Source organism: Magallana gigas, chromosome 4 (assembly GCF_963853765.1).
Source record: "Magallana gigas chromosome 4, xbMagGiga1.1, whole genome shotgun sequence".
Taxonomy (NCBI): Eukaryota; Metazoa; Mollusca; class Bivalvia; order Ostreida; family Ostreidae; genus Magallana; species Magallana gigas.
In genome coordinates, this window is record NC_088856.1 from 10309542 (window position 1) to 10332566 (window position 23025).

At 35.8% G+C, this 23025-nt stretch overlaps 1 long non-coding RNA gene across 1 annotated transcript; it reads right to left on the minus strand.

Annotated features, from left to right (window-relative positions):
- Nucleotides 1-644: 644 nt before the first annotated feature.
- LOC117682556 (uncharacterized) lies at nt 645-2303 on the minus strand. Its single transcript, XR_010712769.1, has 3 exons — nt 2215-2303; nt 1344-2072; nt 645-1217 (listed from the first exon to the last, which is right to left on the minus strand). It is a non-coding gene; the product is annotated as an uncharacterized lncRNA (long non-coding RNA).
- Between the last annotated feature and the right edge of the window lie 20722 nt (nt 2304-23025).

Sequence of the window (23025 nt, forward strand, 5' to 3'; positions counted from 1 at the left end):
TCTCTCAGGTCTGTTACGAGCTAACAATGGGGTAGACATGGCGGTGTGTACAACCCTTGCTTTCCTAGGTGCTCCCCTTGAATCCGGGATGGTTCGCACCTATTCTGTTTGGCGTTGAGATGATTCGCACCTCGATGTTTCGCACCTCTCTCGGAGCGAAACATCTCACTGTATTAAGATATTTTTCTATTCATCTGAAATTAATTAAAACCTATATAACTATTGAAATAAGTTATGAAAAACACTGGGCGGTGTTTGCATTTGTATATGTACCGCCAGGATACCGTCTTCGTTGTTTTTTATGAAGCCTTTGCAACCATGGCCGTTCATAGACTAAGGTTCAGAACACAGAACAAGGGGTATTAATTGTGTTGTGATAACAGATATAGCCCGTCTGTCAATTAATTGAGATTTACCTGTATTTTTATAGGAGTGTTATATTGCATGTAATTAATTCCCACAGATCTAAAGGTGGGGATAATTTAATTAAATAACTTTCATGCTTTTAAAGGCTTTACATTACCGCCCTTGCATCCATCATAATTAAATATAATTTTTACTACTCTTGAATGAAAGTTATACGTGATATTGTTTGATATTTTCCATTCTCATATATTCATGAATTAATGATTATGCTTTAATAGAAATCATACTTTAGTGACCAAATATTCATATACGAAACACCAACTTAATGTTTTTCCCATTAAAACAAAAACTTTGATCGCAATTTCTTCTTAATTTCAATTCTTTTTATGTCAACAAAATCACATTTTAAAACAAAGAAAACATTTTTGTCAACTGTATTACATGTAATCACTAATATCACACATACAAATTCACCAGACACAAATATTTTTAGTCACACGGCAAAACCAGATTAGTTATATATGATCACAACAACCAAGAAATCATATCATAGAGTCAATCAGTCCATCCAGTTTCACTACCACAACCGAAATATCACTCGAACGGAGCAGCATAAATGGATCCACAAATCTTCAAGTACGCTCCAGATGAGATTTCCTGGGCCATGTAGCGGTCTGCTGCTGCCGTGATTTTCTGCTGCGTCAGGTGGCTGGCTCTTCTGACGTCGCGCTCTAGATCCGATGCAGCAATCCTGGTTTTCACAATGTCAGCCTCTTTCTGAAGAAGGGGGACCAGCTGGTAGAAGGACAATGATAGACCTCTTGCCTTAGAGTTCATTCTGTGGTGCCAACCTGTAAATGATAATATTAATTATAAGAAATGAATAATCATATCGATTCATACTCAATGTTTACTCATTACATACTAATGTCAAATCAAATATCTAGTATACGCGAAATTCTCTTTATTTTAATTACCTTCTACGTCGTTGTTCGTTCTGATGGAGAACTGGTAGACACTCCAGGAGCGATGTAATAAACCATAAAGACTAGATATAATGTATACCTAGACTATGTCTACATAAAATGTCATGACAAATTAAAAAAGAAAATTCATATAACAAGACTTACTTGACATTGTTGCTCTTCTAATATTTTTCACTAAGAGAATGGTAGTCAAAATTAGATTAAATTGCTAATATAAATACTAACCTTGGTCTCATAATTATCACTTGTCTCACCATTATCTGCTCACGTCTCCAAATTTATATGGTGTTGTCCAAGCTATGTATTTGATAATTCATAATGACTTAATTGGTTGTACAAATAATTATATGAACTAATTATGGTGTGATTTCAGAGAATAATTAGCATGGTCTTCGAATTATCGCTGGTATTACTGTTCTATTAATTATAACATTAATTAATCTGTTAATTTAATATATTGTGCCAGACACTTAAAAAAATATTTTTTAAAAAAAACCCTAAAGAATTTTTATTTCGTAAATACTTCACATTTACATGTATATGTTTCATAAAGATTAAGAATGTATTCGACCGCTTTTCCGAAGAAGGTGCGAAACATCGAGGTGCGAAACATCTCAGCGCGAAACAGAATAGGTGCGAACCATCTCAGCGCGAAACATGTATAGGTGCGAAACACCCCGTACCCCTCCCCTTGGTGCCCAGTCTCAGTCACTGAAAGCTCTGTAAAGAATAAAACAAATGTCAGAGTATAGCATAAAGCATGCAAAAGCTGAATCAGAAAAAGAAGCGAGCATGGGCTCGATGTAGAAATGCAATACAGTATGTCAAACAAAAACTAAATCGGTCTGTAAAGACTGACTACCGAAAGAATCAGCTAGAACCGTCACTCACCAGAGTCAAGCTAGCACGCACTAACTTCAACGCACTAACTCAGTCCTAAATATGCTTATCGACTAGTTTTTCGATCCCGACAGAAAATATCCCTCGGTAAATGGGCGCAAGGCACCCAAACTAGGACTTGTGACAATTAGGTGACCCCGGATTCCTGGGGGTGGGGTTCATTATATTTTGTTTATATGCGTCCATGTAAATAGCTACCCGATGCTCCTTGCGAGCATCGGCGTGACCATTACGTAATTCTTTTGTTTTGATGGCGATGCTCCTTATGAGCATCGGCCAGTGTGTATATATACGGGTACAGATTTCGCACTGTGCGCACTTCGTTCACTTCATTCTATAGAGCCGTTCAAAGGATATTATTTATTTTGTGCGTGTTATATATGTGTTTCTCGGGATTATTGCCATGTAAATAAATTGTATATAAACTTTGTGATTGTCTGATTTTAAAACATTGAGGATGTGGAGGAAATACCTTAGTTAGATTGGAATTATTAAATCCATTGAAATTTGTAAAAAACCATTAAGAAGCCGTTTACCGCTCGACGGCGCTACATATGATATCCAATTTCAACTTATCAGCTTATGTGTGGCAAATTCATGTTGATGTGTTTCAAATGCTGTGTGTTCATACTGGAGCATTTCCCCATTACTTATTGTACCATAACTTTCACTATTTTAATGGACACAAACATGTAAGGACAAGTTCCACGTACAATGTAGTTTGAACTTATAAAGTGCATTTGCGTTTACCCATTCGCACAAATATTTTATATTTACATGTACAATTTATTGACAAATTTAATGTGTGTTGATTTGAACTTTCAATTTACTTATTTGTGACGTTTGTGCATTTGCGTTTACCCACTGCACAATGAGCCTGTTGATAGGTCGTCACCATTTATTTGAATTTTGTTGTAAGGCAGCCCATTGGTAGCCTAAAGTCACTGCGGCCAGTAACGCCAAACTAGAATAAAGCAACTAGTCAACATTATTCTTGTCATTTATTTCATCCATCAGGTATCTTGGATAATAGAATGATGTTTTTTTTTCTAATTGCTGCAGATATTCTATACTTGGGTGTGATATAGTAAGTATTAAATGGCTATGTTTAGGTATGATTCAAGATTTTATAACTGCATGTTAATCTTCCAATTGCAGTTAATTTTCTTAATTGCCATTGATTTATCAATTGTGTATGTTCTTTACATTTCATAGGATCATGAGGATAGTTTAATCCAATCGTTTTATTTAGATCAATGGACCCCCCCCCCCCCCCCAAGGTCAAACGTGGGATTATTCTGGGCTAACTTCCATCGTGTATGATGAAAAACTTCTTTTGAGTGCTTTTTGCTTCCGATCCCAGATTTAAGTTTTAGGATAGTTAATTATACGCCCTGGGTTATATGCAAAATAGTCTAATTAATTTAGAATACTATCCATTGACTTGGGCGTACCATCAAATATTAAGTGTCATCTGCATATTGGGAAAGCTTATATTATATTCAATCTATTGTTATACCCCTAATATCATTATTATTAGGGATTAAGATTCCAAAAACTTCTGCACACAATAGAAAATGATATGAGTATATTGGATCCACTTGCCTGAAAGAAGTAGTTGGTATGAATTTTACTTTGTAGAAATACTGATTTAATACCACAGTAAAAGGTTTAGATCCCTTTTTTAAAAATTAATTTCCTAAAATTAAATAAAAAATCAAGTGTTTGATAAATTAATTTTTATCAGAGTCAGTATTAATTGCATTGTATTTATGGAAGAAATTAAATATTATGAAATTAATAAAAAAGGAATACAATAAAGCATATACATTTGTATATATATATTATAATTTTAGCAAAATAAAGGGAACTGAGTTTTGTGACATAATTACAAACTTGATCATCCTTTCGGCAAAACAAAATCAACAAAGAATAAGATCTTCTTAGAGAGAGACAATGTAAGTGTTACAATGTAACAGTAGCATGGTTGGAGTAACCCATTCACTGTTTTTATGTTTACCTGATTTTCCATATTTACGTTAGTTGTTGTTACGGAAACAACTGATATTTTCAATATAAAACTAAATACCCAAGAGTAGTAATGCTGTATTTCTTATACATACCAGTATTTTCCGTTACTATATAACTAGGATTAACTTCCAACCCTGATCATCAAAATAGTTGACATGCAAATTCATTAGCAATACCAAACAGTCTTACAAGCAGTACCGCTATTTTCAAACATCCATCCTTCTTAAAATTAATTAAACCCGATTACACATCTCATACAACCTGACAACCTAAAACGAACAAAACGTACACAGTGCAGGTCCTTATTAGACCCATATTTACAATATCGCATAACTATATAGACATCTTTGTGGAGCACATAGCTCAGTCGTTCTAGTGGCTTGGCTGGTAACCGAGAGGTCCCCAGTTCAAATCCCACTGTGGGCGGTTGATGTTGTGTGTTGTGTCCTTAGACAAGACACTTAATCTGCGTTGTCTCAGTCCACCCAGCTGAAAATGGGTACCGGCTTAGGCTGGGGAGTTAACCTGCGATGCACTGGTGTCCCATCCAGGGGGAGTCTGCGACTCTCATCCGCTTAGCACCACGGAAACCGGGTATAAGCACCGGCCTTATAAGCCATGATTGGCTTGGGAAGGATTTAACTTTTTAATATAGACATCTTTGGTAAAAATAAAAGCAAATGGTTTTTTGGGTTACATCTTAGTGTTACCTCGGAACTGTTTAAAATATTTCAAAGTAACCTTAGTGCTCTTACTAGCAAATACTAGTACAGAATGCTTTTATTTATTGTTTAGTAACATATAATCTGTGCGATTAAAACAATTGAGGTATTTAACTATATTGTATTTCCGTTTAGCACTGACAAAGACAAAGTAACAATATCAAGAAAGCAAAAAGCAGTTATATATGGGCAACTTTTTCCGTTTTACAATCACATTTAAAATATGTACACCTAAATCGCAGACTTATTTCAGCAAGTAAAGAAAAAACACTACAACTAAGAATAAGCTCTTCTTTGAGAGAGACAAAACTAAATGATAACAATAATAGAGTCATATACTGTTTTCCCAGATTTTCCACTGATACGTTGGTTGTCTTGATTTTGGTTATTAAACCAAAACCAGTTCAACAGAGACAAAAACGTAACTGTGCTCAGCAAAATAATAAAGATCATTTCTTATAAAATGCCATTCTAATATACTGGTATAAATATATATATACACATTTTAATCTAAGTCTAAATTTTAGCAAAACCAACAAAAATGAGCTCTTTCCTGAGAGGGACAAAACTATGTGATAATAATAGGTTCTTAGAAGTGAACTAGCAATACCCATATGAGCAGTACTGTTATTTTCATAAAAAATCATTTAAACTGGAGTACACTTCAACCTAAAACGGACAATACAAAATAATAATTTGCTCGCACAGTGAAAAAGTAACGTTCCCTGTCTTATTAGACAAACACATATTTACAATATCGCATAACTATATATACTGTACATCTTTGGTTAAAAAAATATATAAGCATCCTTGATTTAGAGAAGAAGCAAATAAAAGAAAATGGTTGTTTGGCATGGGTTGGCATTTTTTGTTAATTTTACTTCGTCACTGTTTGAGTTCTTTCAAAGTAACCTTAATCCCCGTTTGAATATGCTAAATGCTTTTATTGTATAGCAACATGTTTCGTGCAATTTAGAAAAGTTCACTATCTTGATTTTGGTTATTAAACCAGATCTAGTTCAGCAGAGGCAAAAATGTAACAGCAGAGGCAAAAATGTAACTGTGCTCAGCAAAATAACAAAGATCAATTCTTAATTTTGTTACAAAATGGCATTCTAATATATATACACACACCTTAATCTCAGTCAAAATTTTAGCAAAACAAAGAATGAGCTTTTCCCGAGAGGGACAAATCTGTGTGATAACAAAAGGTTCTTAGGAGTGAACTAGCAATAGTCTTATGAGCTGTAACGTAATTTTCATGCAAAAAAGAAACAGTAATACTATGCATGCACGGTGAAAGAGTAACGTTCACTGTCCTTATCAGACAATATCGCATAACTACATATACATCTTTGGTAAAAATAAAAGCAAATGGTTATCAAATAGTTACATCTTAGTTAGTTTTACCCGGAACTGTTTGAAATATTTCAAAGTAACATTAGTACTCTTACTAGCAAATACAGAATGCTTTTAATTATTGTTTAGTAACAAATAATCTGTGCGATTAAAACAATTGAGGTATTTAACTATATTGTATTTCCGTCTCGCAGTGACAAAGACAAAGTAACAATATCAAGAAAGAAAAAAACAGTTGAATATGGGTAACTTTTTCCGTCTTAAAATCACATTTAAAATATGTACACCTAAATCACAGACTTATTTCAGCAAGCAAAGAAAAAACACTATGGCTAAGAATAAGCTCTTCTTTGAGAGAGACAAAACTAAATGATAACAATAATAGAGTCATATACTGTTTTCCCAGATTTTCCACTGTTACGTTGTTTGTTTGGTTTAAAAGAAAATGCTACGTCACACAATATTTACAATACGGGAAAACCATCATACATTTTTCTATACTCGCAAAAACGTGAAAAAGTTTCTTGGAAAATTCCTATGGTTAACTTCTTTACATGATCATTAAAGTTGTTGGCGAGCAATCTCTTATACAACGGTAATCAGCATCATAGTTTCCATCTATTTAAAACTCAATTGAACCGGAGTACAATTCTCGTACAACTTGAGCCCTCATTCGTGTCGCCAATTTGTTGTGGTGATATATTCTTTTTTTGTAAAGGATTGATTTTGCCATCTCGCAAATATAAACTCCACAACTGCTATCGTCTATCTGTATGGGAAAATTAAGTTCCTTACAGAACTCGATATATTTCCACTTTGACATGTCTAGTTTCCTACCAAACCTCATTAAGAACTCGTATGAAATATACCGAGTTATTTGCAGTAAAATTATTTTTGGTGGGTCTCCCTTTGAGTCACAAAAATACATAACCTTCTCTTTGATGTCAATAACAACTAACACCCAATGAACGTTTCTAAGATTTACAGGAACAACAACTTTAGATTTGCCAAACCAACTTTGTTTGCTGTTTTCTAAACTGAAGACGGAGGATGTCAGTGTTTCATCTTTTAAGATTTTATGGCTAAACCAACCGGCATCGACAAAATGTACCTTTTCTGGGGCCATCAAACACAACATTTTCATATAGTTATTAACATCATCACTAGACAGCCAGTATGTGTCTCTTGCCATACACAGGGCTGTGTCTAGAGATATTGTTCCATTTTGATGGACAACATCCTGGTTGTGTAAACTATCTTTGAACGATTTGTTTGGAATTCGTAAAGGTGTAAAACAATCTTCCTTAAGTCTGGACGTCGGCATTATTGTGAATGACGCAGATTTCGGTTTCAGATCGTAAACTGTCGCAACTACTTCTGCTGTCTCTTTCAACACGCATGGCGTTGACTCATTGTTGGTATTATTTGTTGGTCCATGCTTTATTATTCTAACAATCCCCTCGTCTTTCACCACAGTGAGTAACAGTTGATACTGCCTGCTAACTAACGGAAAAACTGTTTTCATACTACTTTCCAAATCTATTTCTGCCAAGGCCATATCAGTTGCTTTCATCGTTTGCTGGGGACACAAAATCATGCTTTCAGGTAAACTGCAGATATATTCATCTGAGCTTACATCAGGTGTTTGGCAATGGCTACACATGTTCGTAGAAGCAGCAAAGGAATTGACAATATCTGTTTGAAATAAAGTTAGTGGTTTCAACACACAAAAACTGTCATCTCTTTCTATCATTTTATTTTTGCATACATTGCAAACACTTACACGGACTTTGGACAAGAGAAAGCTATGAGCACTGACTTTGTAAGAAGCCTCTTTACCACAACCAAATATTGTTTTCAAAACAACCTCAAACATATTGAAATAGTTGTTTGAAGTAAAGGCGTCAACATTTTTGGAAATCAATGATACAGCCGTGTCTATGTCTCCCTGTTTTAGAAGAGCGGGAATAAACATTTCTTGGACTGTACTTTGGTTTTGGCATGATGCAGAAACAGTATTTGCTAATGTGTTGCCTATGCATTCTAATGCTGGCTTGACAAAATCAGGCAAATTAACGTGCCTGTCATAAAACAGAACATAACAGTCTCTTTGCATTTCATTTTCGGAACCAACAGACACGTTTGCATCACTAACTTTCACAACTGAATTGTTTGCAATAAGATTTGTCGTGTAGTGGCCAGAATTAATAGATCGTCCGTGGTGACAAACAACACTTTTTAATACGTACCTGCAATTTGAAACACCTTTGACATGTTTTGAAAGATCTATTTCACGGTCAATTTGAATGCTCTTTTTGAGCTTTGACATGTTTGAGGTTGCAGCATTATACTGAAACCTGTTCACGGTGAGGACAAGAGTTGTAGGGATTTTAGTCAATTCTTGCTGCAAATACAATAAACCTGAGCACTTTTGACATTGTTCTCGAATTTCATGTTCAAAATAGTAGTTCAACAAGGAGGATATTGACGCATCGGATGCATCGTTTGGTACAGTAAGCCCAATAGAATTGACAAGACACTCTGTTATACAGTTTCTGTATTTACAGTCAATGCAATTAAAGGCTTGTTGGATTTGAAGTTGTTCACCAATGTCTTTGGCTATTGGGGAGACTATTTTTAAATAAAATTCATTTGCGTCATGCTGTTGCCCCAAATTTGCACCAAGTTCTCCTTCGAATTTAGCGATGTCAGACAGAGCTTGCCTTACCTGTTCTCTAGGGGCCTTGGTATTTGTACACTTGTTTTTCGACATAGTTCTTAAAAGAGAAATGACAGAACGTTTCAGTGTGTTGTACGAATCCTTGTCTACATCAATAATCATTTCGTGGTTTTGCAAGGATTCAGACATCTTGCATCCGCTCACAGCTTGCATTACCGAGTTGAACCAACAGGTAGAACCCAAGTTGTCAATCGGACACACTTTTGTTCCACTGAACAAATCCCTGTGTTCTGTGAGGGTAACTACCTCTGGGAGATTGATAACCTTAGTAGGGGGTTTTTGAAAATCTCCTGTCTCTGTTGAAATGTTCAAAGGTTTCTGTTTCTTGCTCCATGCTTCCTTTAAAGTACTTTGAGACCTTTTTCTTTTGAGATTACTTGGAGCTTTTAAAGTGTCTTTTACAACCAGACGTTGAATTGAAACAGTATGTTTTCTGAGTTCCTCAGAGAAATCATCTAAACGTCTGTTTTTATTATCTCCAAGTGATATCTGTTTCAAAATACGAAACCTGTTTTCTATTGTACTTTGGGTCTTGCATATGTCACCAGTGTTGTATATAGAATGATGTTTTGCATTTGAAGAATCGCTTGGTAAGATCAGAGACCCCCATAGTGGTAATATAGGGATGTATCTGTCGAGTATTTGCTGCAAGAAGACCTCAGAATAGTAAGGATTTCTAATAGACTTTTCATCAGAGATGTGTAAACTGTTTCGCGTTCTTTCCACTATACCACATGCCCATTGTTTGAATGGCGACGTCCCAGCTAAACTAATAAAAGCCTCCTCGGTGTAAAAACCTGGCTTCGTTCGCAATGTTTCTCAGAGTCATCTGGCAATTCTGAACAAGAACTTTCCTTTGTGTCAAATTTGTTGATTTTTTGCATCAAACGATCAATAAATTGTCTGTTAGCACTTGTAATATTTTTTGATAGCAACGCAACAGAAATATCATGTAAAATTTCTGTTGCTGCCTTTAAGGTTTTGCAATTTAGCAATAAACTTACAAGGTACATCCCAAACTTTATATTGCGTTTATAATTCTGCAAACAGAACCGTTTTACTTTATTCATAAAGTGGCCCGTACAAAGATGAACAATTGTTTTGTCTTTCCTTTCTTTTGGTTCATGTTCGTTAGCAATTCTCCATGCCCTATTCAAAAATTCTGCCAGGGTCTCTGTATTAAACTCTTTCAATGCAGCAATTATAAAAACCCACGATTCATCACTTATAATCATTTTCGGCTGGGAAACATTTCCATGCCCAAAGAGTTTCTTCTCGTCGTGTCTAAAACGTGCAATCCAGTTCAAGATAGATGGCAAACTTTGGTCATCTGTCACCATAGAAGAGACAGGAATGCCCATCTTTCCTTTGACTGGATGCCTCAGGGCAAGCTCGTAGTACAGAAACCTTTTACCATCATCGCTTTTACGGACAACGCTGCCTGTGGCATCCCAGAAAACAATATTTTTTTCTGCTAAGCTATGGTATAGCCGTAGACCTTCTTCAGACCAATACTGTACAGTGAAAGGTTTTACTGAAAGTTGCTGAATAAACCCAAATCCATTTTCCTTGCTCGTTCTCATAATTGTAAGCAATGACTGAATTAAATCGTTGTCCATTCGACCAATCTGCCTGCTTTCTGAAGATATTTGTCGGAAGACGTGTGCGTCTTTACCTACATTATCGCAGTTTCCGGATATAATTTGGTCCGTGTCTTTTTTTTTAAATGCCTCTAAGAAATGTTTCAAGGGTTTACCGCCATTTTTGAAAGATTCCTTCAGTATTTCTCTTTGAGTGGCTCTTATTGGTCTGGCATGTTGATCGGTAATCTTGTGTTTCATGTTACCAGAATAAAAAACACTTACCATTTTAGGAACCAACATTTCAACATAGACCTTGACTGAACAATCCTTGAATTTGCAGTGTCCTTTGCATTTGAACATTGGCACATTACGCCTCTTTCTCCTTTTTTTAGCTGTGCTGATTTGATGTTTATCAAACATAAAAACGCAATGCTTGTTTGACGTTGCTATTCCTTTTGCAAATATGTGTTGCCAGTGACCTTTTTTGTAGCAACGGCCATTTTGAGAATTATTCAGATGCACCATATCTTCATCTGATAATATAAAAGAACTACTTGTAGGCAATGTCATGGTAAAGAAGGATGGCAATTGGACATTAAGGATCTGTTCTATTTCTGCATGGTTTAACTGACATTCCTCGACATCTGTTTGTTTCTCTTCAAAGGAATTAAGCGGAGTTGCAGATTCCAGCGATACATTTTCAACGTTCATGTCAGCAACAGTTTCTTCTATAGGGTCTGGTAAGCGAAATGGGGATGTTTCATTAATTCTAGCAGTAAAATTTGAAATATTGTTTTCATCAGACTCCTCTTGCTTGGGAATTGTATCCCTGCGTTTGGAATGTTGGCTACTAACTACTGACGCGTCTAGTTCTTTTATAATCAAGTGAATATTGTCAATGGTAGCTTTTCGTAAAGACCTCATTTGGTGTTGCTGGTGTGTATCAATACTATCTAGCTCTAAAAGACACCTTGTTAGTTGTTCTGATAGTTTTCGATATTGGAAAGATTCATTGGAATCTGAAAACTCTTTAATTTCTCTCTGAATACGTTTTGATCTTTTTTCTACATTAGCGATCAAGAGTTCCGTTCTGTTCATGTTTTGCAGAACAAGCGTGTCTGGCATTATAGCTATTCCCTTTACTTTGTAGTCAAACTGACCATTGTTACATGTCTTTCGGCCACATTTGAAGAATATATGCTTACCGGAAATTTCTGACTCTAATACCGGTAGTGAAAGACATGAGCAATGATACCAGTTCCTACAACCCTGGCATTCAATCATCCTACCGCTGTCTACTTCTGTGTAATGTTTTGAGCAAATACAGTATACAGTAGGTGATTTTGGTTTGATTGATGGGGTGAAAGGAGTTTTCTGTTTCCTTAATTTTCGAGTTGATCTCGTGATATGGTCATCACTTTCATCCGAGGAGATGCTGATAGTTTTTTTATTCCGATTAAAGGAGAGTCTATTTCGTTTTCTGCCGATTGAATACTTCTTCTGACTTTCATTTGCTTTGGCAAACCCAGTATTAACATTCCTGTCATTGCTGTCTTCATCTTTATTATCATTTTTAACTGGATTTGTAGACACCAACTCACCTTCATTTTGTACATTACCCCTATTCTCCTTCCAGACAACCTGTAAATGTTTCCTATTTTTGATCGAATTTGACCAAAACAAAGAGGTTGCTGTTTGTCCGTAAGGACCGGTGTCAGTAAGGTCATTGTCATTTGTGGTTGTACAAAATTGTCTTAAATATTGGCCAATAACACAATAATCTAATTTGTGTTTCTTTCTCGGTCCGCATTGCCTTTTCATTTTGATGACATCTATTTGAATCTACACCATGCAACTTTCAATTATAGAATACACTGTAAATATATTACGATAGAAATACGAGCGTTTAATAATGGAAAGATTAATTGAATTTACTAAACGGTGTGGCTTCTCTAGAGAATAAGTGCCGACTGAACACAAGACGATCCGACCACTTCAGCAGCAATATAGAAATGTCAACTAAAAATGTGATGACGTCACACCATAGACTCTTTGCAAGGAAAATGCTAAAATTCGCATGGCCTTACATTTGGCAGCACATGGACTTAAAGGTCTGGAATAGCACGATAAATACGTCCTATACAGGGCGTATGCCCAACGTACCAAGCGTACAGGCCTTGTACATCAAGTATACACAATGTATCATCGGTTATATATGGTCCAATGTATACACGAAATGGTGCACACAAAGTATACGCCCTGTACAGGCCGTTTGCACGACGTATACCCAATGTACAAAGCGTATAGACCGTTTACACTAAGTATACACAATGTATCATCGGTTATATATGGTCCAATGTATACACCAAATGGTGCACACAAAGTATACGCCCTGTACAGGCAGTTAACACCACGTATACCCAATGTACAAAGCGTATAGACCATTTACACCAAGTATACACAATGTACAAAGCGTATAGACCGTTTACACCAAGTATACATAATGCACAAAGCGTATAGACAGTTTACACCAAGTATACACAATGTATCATCGGTTATATATGGTCCAATGTATACACCAAATTTTGTGCACGAAGTATACGTCCTATACAGGGCGTATGCCCAACGTACCAAGCGTACAGGCCGTGTACATCAAGTATACACAATGTATCATCAGTTATATATGGTCCAATGTATACACCAAATTGTGCACACAAAGTATACGCCCTATACAATTTTGTACACGAAGTATATGACCTGTACAGGCCGTTTACACCACGTATACCCAATGTACAAAGCGTATAGACCGTTTACACCAAGTATACACAATGTATCATCGGTTATATATGGTCCAATGTATACACCAAATTTTGTGCACGAAGTATACGTCCTGTACAGGGCGTATGCCTAATACCAAGCGTATAGGTCGTGTACACCAAGTATACACAATGTATCATCTGTTATATATGGTTCAATGTATACACCAAATTGTGCACACAAAGTATACGCCCTGTACAGGCCGATTACACCACGTATACCCAATGTACAAAGCGTATAGACCGTTTACACCAAGTGTACACAATGTACAAAGCGTATAGACCATTTACACCAAGTATACACATTGTACAAAGCGTATAGACCGTTTACACCAAGTATACACAATGTATCATCGGTTATATATGGTCCAATGTATACACCAAATTGTGCACACAAAGTATACGCCCTGTACAGGCAGTTTACACCACGTATACCCAATGTACAAAGCGTATAGACCATTTACACCAAGTATACACAATGTACAAAGCGTATAGACCGTTTACACCAAGTATACACAATGTACAAAGCGTATAGACAGTTTACACCAAGTATACACAATGTATCATCGGTTATATATGGTCCAATGTATACACCAAATTTTGTGCTCGAAGTATACGTCCTATACAGGGCGTATGCTCAACGTACCAAGCGTACAGGCCGTGTACATCAAGTATACACAATGTATCATCCGTTATATATGGTCCAATGTATACACCAAATTGTGCACACAAAGTATACGCCCTGTACAGGCCGTTTGCACGACGTATACCCAATGTACAAAGCGTATAGACCGTTTACACTAAGTATTCACAATGTATCATCTGTTATATATGGTCCAATGTATACACCAAATTGTGCACACAAAGTATACGCCCTATTCAATTTTGTACACGAAGTATATGACTGTACAGGCCGTTTACACCACGTGTACCCAATGTACAAAGCGTATAGACCGTTTACACCAAGTATTCACAATGTATCATCGGTTATATATGGTCCAATGTATACGCAAAATGGTGCACACAAAGTATACGCCCTGTACAGGCCGTTTGCACGACGTATACCCAATGTACAAAGCGTATAGACCGTTTACACTAAGTATACACAATGTATCATCGGTTATATATGGTCCAATGTATACACCAAATGGTGCACACAAAGTATACGCCCTGTACAGGCAGTTTACACCACGTATACCCAATGTACAAAGCGTATAGACCATTTACACCAAGTATACACGATGTACAAAGCGTGTAGACCGTTTACACCAAGTATACACAATGTATCATCGGTTATATATGGTCCAATGTATACACCAAATTGTGCACACAAAGTATACGCCCTATACAATTTTGTACACGAAGTATATGACCTGTAAATGCCGTTTACACCACGTATACCCAATGTACAAAGCGTATAGACCGTTTACACCAAGTATACACAATGTATCATCGGTTATATATGGTCCAATGTATACACCAAATTTTGTGCACGAAGTATACGTCCTGTACAGGGCGTATGCCTAATACCAAGCGTATAGGTCGTGTACACCAAGTATACACAATGACACAATGTATCATCTGTTATATATGGTCCAAAGTATACACGAAATTGTGCACACAAAGTATACGCCCTGTACAGGCCGATTACACCACGTATACCCAATGTACAAAGCGTATAGACCGTTTACACCAAGTGTACACAATGTACAAAGCGTATAGACCATTTACACCAAGTATACACAATGTACAAAGCGAATAGACCGTTTACACCAAGTATACACAATGTATCATCGGTTATATATGGTCCAATGTATACACCAAATGTTTTGCACGAAGTATACGTCCTATACAGGGCGTATGCCCAACGTACCAAGCGTACAGGCCTTGTACATCAAGTATACACAATGTATCATCGGTTATATATGGTCCAATGTATACACAAAATGGTGCACACAAAGTATACGCCCTGTACAGGCCGTTTGCACGACGTATACCCAATGTACAAAGCGTATAGACCGTTTACACTAAGTATACACAATGTATCATCGGTTATATATGGTCCAATGTATACACGAAATTATGCACACAAAGTATACGCCCTATACAATTTTGTACACGAAGTATATGACCTGTACAGTCTTACATCATGCAATACCAAATCATTTATAAAAATTATGGGATACGATACCTATCAGTTTGACGCACAGCTTCTCGTATTAGGTTTAGGTTGAAGAATAAAAGAAAATATTCCAACGGAGATGCATTTCTCGCCGGCATGTTCTTTGGCCCTGGGTTCCCAGTGAATGGCTTATTTTGCACCGGTTCAGGCGGCAATACAGGGAACCACACTCCAGCCATCTTGTACGGCGCAAGGCAGAACGCACGTGTTATTATGACGTCATTTACATAAAATGACGTTATAACAAAATACCGCGTTATGGAAGTCATTTATGTCATTCTTTTCAATGTTGATATTATTTTTAAGAATTATATGTTTCGAAAATAATATACATGCATGCATTGCGTAAACATTTTAAAAATAATTTAGGGCAATAATATTATCTGTTGCTTGAATTTTTGAAGTTATTGAGAAACAAACAATCGGAACAAAATTATGCAACAATATGTTAATTACGATGAATTAATAAAATTAATGCACATGAACATATGCTGTTTTAGTGTAATGTTTAGCAATAAAAAAAAACACATTAACTTTTATTTCAACAATTGATATAATAATTATGCAAATTTTGATGGCAGATAAAAAGATCTTAGTTTGTGTAACTATGTATCAAGAAATACGTTAATTCTAGCGCAATAAATCTCTTTTAAAAATCAAAATAATAAATTAATATGTCAATAAATTACAATTGGATACTTTATTGTTCATAATAACATACGATGCTTTTATATTTATTGACGTATATTTATTAAATCATATGGAAAAAGTGTAAAGTTAAAATCGGCCTAAAATCGGCCCCGTGGCACTCTGGACAACTGTGTGATCGGCCCAAAATCGGCCCTGTGGCACAGAAGTGGTTAAAGAGTGATTGAAAACGTGTTTTCATCGACTTTCATTTAAATTATATTTACCTATACCAAGGACTGCACATTTTGGATATATATATATGTATATGTAATGAAAGCGCTTACGTTTTATATATCGTGTTGTTAATTTCTTTTATTTTAACCACTTATGTGCCACAGGGCCTATTTGGGCCTATTTGAATATCTACGTTCAGTGCCACGGGGCCTATTTGGGCCTATTTGGAAAAGAAAAAAATATTTTTTTTAAAGATACAAATTAAGTGTTACAGGTTTTCCGTGTATTTCATAAGCTATAGTTCGTTAATATTTTTATCAAAAGGAAACAATATCGAAAATTTGCAACGTCAGTTATCTCTCTCAATGGCCGAGTGGGTCATGTTTTGACTTTTGAACAGACCGAGTGCATCCCTGGTTTGAATCCCGCTAAGTGCCATTGATGAGTTTTGCCTGCAGATTTATACTCGGATGTTATTGCCGGATTTACGTATAAACTTATGTACGTGCATACATGTTCTTTATATTTCCCATGAACTCTTTTTCACGTGTTTTTTATAAATGTATTTCATACGCAAATTATTTGGGGGAAAAAAAGGAACTTTTCCTAGGTGTATGGAGTTGCAACTGTATGTATAAACGAATGGATTCTGATTCAATCGTAATAATTTATATAAACTTTGAAAGGGATATTTCTATTTTAAGCAACTGATTGCCGTATGATTTAACTTGTTGAAAGCTTACATGTAGAAGAGCAATGCATTACAACAAGCCAATTTGTTTTCTTCTGTGAATTTGTAGCTCTTACAACAAGTTAAATATACCAGAAATTGATTAACATTTAACGTCTCTTTATTAGTAAAAAAAAAAGGAAGCATTTTTAACACAGCTCCACAAAAAAGTTATGCAATTCAAAGATGTCTGTTTTGTGAGTATACTAATAACACCCCCCCCCCCCTCAGTTCTACATGTTCTTTAATGTGTCTTCCTTTATTTTCTAATATACAACCTTACCTTAACCATTTATTTTTAATGCATGAGAGGGTGTACGTGTGCGTGTAAGTGAATGAGAGGAATGAGATGAGCAAAGGTCATCATGTTTATGCATTGACAAAATCTGTATGTCCTTTATTTTATTTGGACATATATATATATATATATATATATATATATATATATATATATATATATATATATATATATATATATATACATGTATTGCTCTGATAAGCTGTAATGCTTAAAGACATAAAGAATTGAATGGAATTGATCCTTCTGACTACTCGAATGACCCTACAACCAGTGTTTGATAACGAGCCATTTCACACCACACAAAAGGAAAATATATATGCGCTTACAATCTTTCCAAAAATAAAATGACCATCTAATTAACAAACGATTCTGTCATAAAGATGAAAAATAACTTAAGTTATGATCTCATATACAGACATCATAAGTGTTAAGGATAAAACAGTTTGATTGGAGGTAGCACTACAATATTAAATATTGTAGTGCATGAAATATAAAATTTTACCAAATATTTAAAACTTTATTTGCATGTAAAATCAAAACAAAGTTTTTGAAATATTCCCGTAAACAGTTTATCAAATAAAATTACATTGTATAAATAAAACATTGGTAGCAAGAAACACACACACCTTCAAATTTGAAATCAAGTCAGGGCCTTTTCACTACCACCCCCTCCCCCACACCGTCCTCTAGTGATCTTGATTTTTTTTTCTAAAAACTAAGAATGTATCAGACTCTCAGACTTCTAACGTGTTGAGTTTTATCTCATAAAAAATTCAGTCCCTGCCATCGGCAAATAACCCGATGTAAATGGAATAACTCTGGGATTATTTTTCGTCAGCCATGTTTTGACGTGAACCCTGGTATTTATAAATGATATAGTTATTATAACGATTATTCAGGGCGCCGTGGCGCCAAGAACGGCATAATTATTGAAGGTTCTGAGACCGGTCACCCCCGGGCAGGACCCCCACCCTCAGGAATCCGGGGTCACCTAATTGTCACAAGTCCTAGTTTAGGCGCCCTGTGCCTTGTTTATGTCCCTATATAATATGATAATATAGTTATTATAACGATTATTCAGGGCGCCGTGGCGCCAAGAACGGCATAATTATTGAAGGTTCTGAGACCGGTCACCCCCGGGCAGGACCCCCACCCTCAGGAATCCGGGGTCACCTAATTGTCACAAGTCCTAGTTTAGGCGCCCTGCGCCTTGTTTATGTCCCTATATAATATGATAATATACTTATTATTACGATTATTCAGGGCGCCGTGGCGCCAAGAACGGCATAATTATTGAAGGTTCTGAGACCGGTCACCCCCGGGCAGGACCCCCACCCTTAGGAATCCGGGGTCACCTAATTGTCACAAGTCCTAGTTTAGGCGCCCTGCGCCTTGTTTATGTCCCTATATAATATGATAATATAGTTATTATAACGATTATTCAGGGCGCCGTGGCGCCAAGAACGGCATAATTATTGAAGGTTCTGAGACCGGTCACCCCCGGGCAGGACCCCCACCCTCAGGAATCCGGGGTCACATAATTGTCACAAGTCCTAGTTTAGGCGCCCTGCGCCTTGTTTATGTCCCTATATAATATGATAATATAGTTATTATAACGATTATTCAGGGCGCCGTGGCGCCAAGAACGGCATAATTATTGAAGGTTCTGAGACCGGTCACCCCCGGGCAGGACCCCCACCCTTAGGAATCCGGGGTCACCTAATTGTCACAAGTCCTAGTTCGTAAGTTTGTAATTATGTCACAAAACTCAGTTCCCTTTATTTTGCTAAAATTATAATATATATATACAAATGTATATGCTTTATTGTATTCCTTTTTTATTAATTTCATAATATTTAATTTCTTCCATAAATACAATGCAATTAATACTGACTCTGATAAAAATTAATTTATCAAACACTTGATTTTTTATTTAATTTTAGGAAATTAATTTTTAAAAAAGGGATCTAAACCTTTTACTGTGGTATTAAATCAGTATTTCTACAAAGTAAAATTCATACCAACTACTTCTTTCAGGCAAGTGGATCCAATATACTCATATCATTTTCTATTGTGTGCAGAAGTTTTTGGAATCTTAATCCCTAATAATAATGATATTAGGGGTATAACAATAGATTGAATATAATATAAGCTTTCCCAATATGCAGATGACACTTAATATTTGATGGTACGCCCAAGTCAATGGATAGTATTCTAAATTAATTAGACTATTTTGCATATAACCCAGGGCGTATAATTAACTATCCTAAAACTTAAATCTGGGATCGGAAGCAAAAGGCACTCAAAAGAAGTTTTTCATCATACACGATGGAAGTTAGCCCAGAATAATCCCACGTTTGACCTTGGGTGGGGGGGGGGGTCCATTGATCTAAATAAAACGATTGGATTAAACTATCCTCATGATCCTATGAAATGTAAAGAACATACACAATTGATAAATCAATGGCAATTAAGAAAATTAACTGCAATTGGAAGATTAACATGCAGTTATAAAATCTTGAATCATACCTAAACATAGCCATTTAATACTTACTATATCACACCCAAGTATAGAATATCTGCAGCAATTAGAAAAAAAAACATCATTCTATTATCCAAGATACCTGATGGATGAAATAAATGACAAGAATAATGTTGACTAGTTGCTTTATTCTAGTTTGGCGTTACTGGCCGCAGTGACTTTAGGCTACCAATGGGCTGCCTTACAACAAAATTCAAATAAATGGTGACGACCTATCAACAGGCTCATTGTGCAGTGGGTAAACGCAAATGCACAAACGTCACAAATAAGTAAATTGAAAGTTCAAATCAACACACATTAAATTTGTCAATAAATTGTACATGTAAATATAAAATATTTGTGCGAATGGGTAAACGCAAATGCACTTTATAAGTTCAAACTACATTGTACGTGGAACTTGTCCTTACATGTTTGTGTCCATTAAAATAGTGAAAGTTATGGTACAATAAGTAATGGGGAAATGCTCCAGTATGAACACACAGCATTTGAAACACATCAACATGAATTTGCCACACATAAGCTGATAAGTTGAAATTGGATATCATATGTAGCGCCGTCGAGCGGTAAACGGCTTCTTAATGGTTTTTTACAAATTTCAATGGATTTAATAATTCCAATCTAACTAAGGTATTTCCTCCACATCCTCAATGTTTTAAAATCAGACAATCACAAAGTTTATATACAATTTATTTACATGGCAATAATCCCGAGAAACACATATATAACACGCACAAAATAAATAATATCCTTTGAACGGCTCTATAGAATGAAGTGAACGAAGTGCGCACAGTGCGAAATCTGTACCCGTATATATACACACTGGCCGATGCTCATAAGGAGCATCGCCATCAAAACAAAAGAATTACGTAATGGTCACGCCGATGCTCGCAAGGAGCATCGGGTAGCTATTTACATGGACGCATATAAACAAAATATAATGAACCCCACCCCCAGGAATCCGGGGTCACCTAATTGTCACAAGTCCTAGTTTGGGTGCCTTGCGCCCATTTACCGAGGGATATTTTCTGTCGGGATCGAAAAACTAGTCGATAAGCATATTTAGGACTGAGTTAGTGCGTTGAAGTTAGTGCGTGCTAGCTTGACTCTGGACCGTCACTCTCCGGTCTGGCAAAACAAAGGTGTGAGAATCCCGATCCCGATCAACCTGGTTGCAGTCATTGGTGAAAAATGAACTGATAATAACTTTTAAACTCTTGTGTTCTTCAAATGTGTGTTTAAAAAATACAAACTGATTTTCAATGAGTATGCAAGAAAAATTATGTGCAATATTTTTAAACATAAAATTTGTAAAGAAGAAAAAAAATTGTAGACCACTGGGGGGAGGGGTTGGAGATGGGCCTCCAGTGCTCTGCTTATTTTTTTTTTTTTTATATCTTTATAAAATTACAGAATACATAAATTTAAAGTGAATTAAATCTATAAAATACATACCATTACACATTTAAATGGAGATTTACAAGACATGGGGGATAATTCACATGCTGTCTGCACACACCTTCAGACATACAGTTGACCCGCTGCATATTAACCCCATGTGGTTCAAGTGAGAGATTATCTGGGTTTATACATAAGCGGTTGTGGCATAAATGTGAACAATCAAGAGATGGAGGGGGAATAAATCTGAGTTTAATAATTAAAGACAATTTAGCGGGGGAATAACTATGCCATTCCAGGTTCGGGAGTTTAACTTTTTATCTGACCATATGACTTTGACCTCTGACCATTATGCCACAGTCTACACTGGAGATTGGCAGCTACATAGCTTTTTTCATGTAATTTCGTAGAGTATTTAGCCACAAAAGCATCCATGTTGATGAAGAAGATGAACAGGAAGTGGATAAAATAAAAACACACACCGTTGAATTTTATATTTCAGATAAAAAATAAAAAAATCAGATATTTTTGCTACTTACTGGGTATAGTCCACTAATACATTTTCCATAGCCGGTAATGTTAACAAAATGTCACACAGAATTCTCCCTAATTTTCGTTCAGCAACGAGTGATCCCTCAAACTGAAGCTACACAAGTTGTCCATCTTCGGTCCGAGTTTCGTGGTTTGATGTCAGATTCGTTTTCCCGCAAAATCCGTCTGTTTACGTCAACCCCTGAAAAAGAAAGTGAAAGTAGTAAATTCCTGCCTATCAGTGAAGCATCAGATAACACAAAATAATTCCATACACTTTCAGGTTAAATCACATTTTGCTTAATATACTTACAGGAAAAATGATCCTCACTTACAAGTATGATGTTCATAATAATACATAGCTTCATTATTTTTTTATGTAGTCTGCTAATAAAGGAACTTTTAATTTTAATGGCACTACTTTGTTGTCCTACCGATTCTAAAAATAGTTGAAGGGATAAACCCATTTGTAGGACTTCATTTGCTTTATAATGGAGTTATCTTCCATTGCTTCTTCATAATGGAGTAATTAATCATTGAATAATGTAAAAGAGGTATGCAATAATTTTTATAATTTGAAAGAAAAACAGTTTTTGAACTTTTGAAATAAACAAATAGACTTCTTAATAGTAAAGTAATAATTGGCGAACCAAAATCATTGATTTACCTATCAGCAGTCCATGTAAAATGATTTTGGTATAAATACCAGATGGTGATTAAATGTCAATGAAGGTTGAATATGCAAAAGCTGAAACATAAGTGAATAACACATTACAGCTTTTTAAGCTTTTTTTTGTTTAAATGCCCACAGGGAGTTTCTGTCTGCCCCTGTGGATGGGGGTTGTTAATAAAACATGTATACTAGCCACCTTGTTTTAATTTATCTTGAAAGTTAACAAATATGGAAAAATTATTTCAAAGCATTGTACCTTTTCCATATCAGGTCATGCACTCTATTAAAATTTTAAGTTTTTCAT